Source organism: Nansenia antarctica, assembly GCF_963989245.1.
Source record: "Nansenia antarctica genome assembly, chromosome: 7".
NCBI classification, from domain to species: domain Eukaryota; kingdom Metazoa; phylum Chordata; class Actinopteri; order Argentiniformes; family Microstomatidae; genus Nansenia; species Nansenia antarctica.
In genome coordinates, this window is record NC_137677.1 from 62511225 (window position 1) to 62515074 (window position 3850).

Consider the following 3850-nt stretch of genomic DNA (forward strand, 5'->3'; position numbering starts at 1 on the left):
AGGTTCTCCTAGCGTTTCACAGAGCCAGAGAGGCAGGCGGGGGGGGGGGTGTATGACCTTCTCAATATGTTGACAACCTCCCTGCAGCGACTTCTTCTGTACTGTTCCTGTGTGGGGGGGACACTGGAAGACCCCGGGAAGAGATTATGTCACACCAGTGGCACTTTGAGGGTCCCCCCCCCTCCCTCCTGTCATGAGGGGGCCATTGTCATTGTCATTCAAGGGTTGAGTGACGCGCCCCCCCCTACCCCACCCCATACAATATCACCACAGCTACTGTTACAGGAGAACCCCACGCCCCTCTCTTGCTACAAAACCCTCACGTGTAGGGGAGCAATCTCAAATGTCTAGCCACCTCCTACAACCCCCCGTAATGCTAGAGAGCAGGGAGAACCTGAGAGGGCAGGATGTTGTTAGCATATTAGCTTCGTACGTCGTCGTGTGGTTTTCAATGTCTTCAAAAAGTTCCCCGAGGGCCACCTCTCCTACCTGAGCTGAGCTGAGCTGAGCTGGGCTGAGCTGGGCCCAGGTGGGAGGGGGGGGGGGCGGGGGGGGGATCAGATGGCCTCCTCGCTAGAGGCTACAGGTGACAGTAGGGGCTACAGGTGACACAGCAGAGAGCACTGGTGACATCAGGTGGTGGTGAGGATCGGGGGGGGGGGGGGGGGGGGGGGGGGCGGGGGGGGGTGACACCACCTGATGTGAATGAAACCAGGAGAGGCGAGTGGAGTGGAAGGCACTGGAACGGAATGTAACCGACCGCACTAGAACGGGAATGAGCCCGGTCCGATTGGATTGGATCGATCGATTAATTGAAAGTATTTCCTGGTATCACACTCTTCTTCTCTGACACACTGATCGACTAAAACACTGGGCTTTCAGAGAACAAAAACTAAGAACAACAAACACGCTAACGTCAAGAATAGCATAGGTGCTACTACTAACTTTTGGTGTGTGTGTGTGTGTGTGTGTGTGCTTTGGCTTGTCCATGGATGACGGTGGACATTTTGATGTGTGTGTGTACAGTATTCTTAGTGACACCAAAGAGACAGAACGGTGTCTCTTATCTCTCTATCACAACGCTGGTTCAACGCCTCCTCTCTCTTTTCTTCTATACTGCCTTTGAACCAAACACACACACACACACATGCACGCACGCACGCACACACACACATAAAGGATGAAAGAGGCAGGCAGACGGGATACAGGGAGATATGAACACACAGGAGAACGTTTGGAAGTATGTCAGGGGGGAGGGGATGGAGGGATGGGATGGAGGGAGGGAGGGAGGGAGCGGATGGAGGGAGGGAGTGGAGGGGGCTCACACTCAGCCCTGAAGCTGTAGTTTTCGCCAGCTGAAGTTCTTGGTGTGTGTGTGTCGGCGTCACCCCATCCTGCCCCGTCTCTCTCTCTCTCTCTCTCTCTCTCTCTCTCTCTCTCTCTCTCTCTCTCTCTCTATCTATCTTTCTGGACACATCTTCATCCTCTTCCTCACCCTCCCACCTACACCTATTTTTTTCTTTTCACCTCACCTATTCCTGTTCATCCATCCATCCATTCACCCTCCCTCTTTCTTTCTCCCTTTCTGCCATGTTTGTGCTATGTCCTCCCTTCCTCCCTCCCTCCCTCCTCCCCTCCCTTCCTCCTTCCTCCATGTGCCTGTTATGTATTATTGGGGGTGTTTGTTGCCAAAGGGGTGATGCTGTGTTCCTCTCCTCTCCTCTCTCCCCTCCTCCCCCCCTCCATCCTCCTCTCAGCTCCTGGATGTGTTATTTAGTGATGCTATGTTGAGTCATACATAGCTGCAGGAGGAGGTGACCTGTGCCTGCCCTACTACTGTGTGTGTGTGTGTGTGTGTGTGTATGTGTGTGTACATGTGCGTGTGTGTGTGTGTGAGTGTGACAGAGAGGGCATTCACACCTGCAGTGCGTTTTAATTGACAACAAAAATAGAGTGAAGTAGCTGAGTCACTGTAAGCACGCGTGGTGTACTCTTGCCCTCGCTCCTCTCCTCCACAACCTCCCATGACCCCCCGCCCCTCCCATCTCATCCTTCCCCCCGCCCCTGACTCCTGCCTGGGGGATGTTGTTACCAGTGAAGAGGCCTCCTCTCTCTGGATCTCTCCTGCATTATGGATGCTCTGGTCCTTGAGTGTGAAGCCGTGGTGGTATTAGCTTTCTGTTCCGGCTTAACACGGCTTCTTACAAAAGACACGAGTGGGGAGACGTGGCGTGAGAGAGAGAGAGGGGTTTACTGTTCTCCTGAGGAGGATAGATGACGGGAAAGGGGGAGGGTGGAGGGGTGGAGGGGAGGTGGGTGGAGGGAGGGAGGGTTGTGATTAGATTGTTACACCTTGGCCTCGGCCTCTGCATTAACCCCCCGTAGGTGCACTTTGAACAAGAAAAAGAAAAAAGGAAAAAAAACAGAGAAAAAAAAACCCATCCGATGGGATGGACAGATGACTAACTAACTTTCCGTCTGTTCTACTGTACTCGAATGTTCTGTTGACTGTCTGTTTTGTCAGTATTGAGAAACCAGTCTAACTCTCTCATGACGGACGGCGCTCTGACCCCCCCGACACCTCAGTGCTTTACTATAGTAACTCTCTCTTATAACCCACATGTCTTAAGCGATAGCTAGCTCCCCCCCCCCCGCCGCCGCGACCGCCAACGCTGACGCTCCTTAGCTTTGGTGGGACGACCCGTCCGTCTAGCGATGTGTGTGTGCGCGTGCGTGCGTGCGTGTGTGTTCCTCTGTCTGAGTCTGCTACTATCTTACCTAGCTCTCGGGCCATTCAAACAAAGATGGCGTTCGTTACGTTTTTGTCGTCCGACTTGTCTTGTCACTGTACATTTGTCTTTGTAAAAAGAAAGAAAAAAAGAGAAAGAAAAAGAGTATTTATTGAAGGTGACAAGTGTGTGCGTGTGTGTGTGTGTGTTTTAAAAACCAATATTAAATGGACCTTGCTTTTATTTTGAAAAGCTATGTTTGTTTTCTATCTGAATAACCAATGTAACAGATGTATCCCCCCCCCCACCCCCCAGACTAAATAAAACTATCTTTTACTGACCATCGCCCGTGTCTCCTCTCCTCTGTCTCTCCCTGTCTCTAATCGTGATGTCATCATGTACGGCCAGTGTTCTTGTGTCTAATCGTGACGTTAGAATTATAAGGTTCTATCTCCATTTTTGGTCAAAATTGAGTTTTCTACATAATCTGATCCATTAGGTGTTTATTAATGCCTGTGTGGTGTTATTTTAAAAATGTTGACATTTTTGAGTTAGTAATTCATAAAATACAAAGGTTCCATCTCACAAAACATGAATGGAATGTAAAAACTTTGACGCTCAATATCTCTGAACTGCCCTAAACGGAGATAGAACCTTATCATTCTAAGCTCACGATAGTTTAAACACTCATGATCCCATGATTCCTGTTCTCTCAGATGTACACAACTGCTTCATATCAGGGTCGGTTAGGATTGGAATGGTGCATCAGTGGAGAGATGGAGTTGCCCAGGGCAACCACTAGGTGGAGTTGTTTGTCAAGCTATGAAGACAAGTCCATAGGTTTGGTATGGTAGAACTCTGGGGGAGGCTGGTGGAGGTAGAAATCAGAGGACGGGGACATTGCAATGCCTCGGACGGAATCAGGAATGGTGTCAAACACACCGTTATTCATTCCATCCATTCCATGCATTGTAATGGTGCCCATCCTCAATTTCTACCTCCACTAGCCTCCCCTGGCAGTCTATGAAGCCACTAGGGGGCGACACTGCCACAGTCAATAACATGCCGATCATCCCCTCATCACATTTTAAATTTTTAAATTTTTGGCATTTAGCAGACGC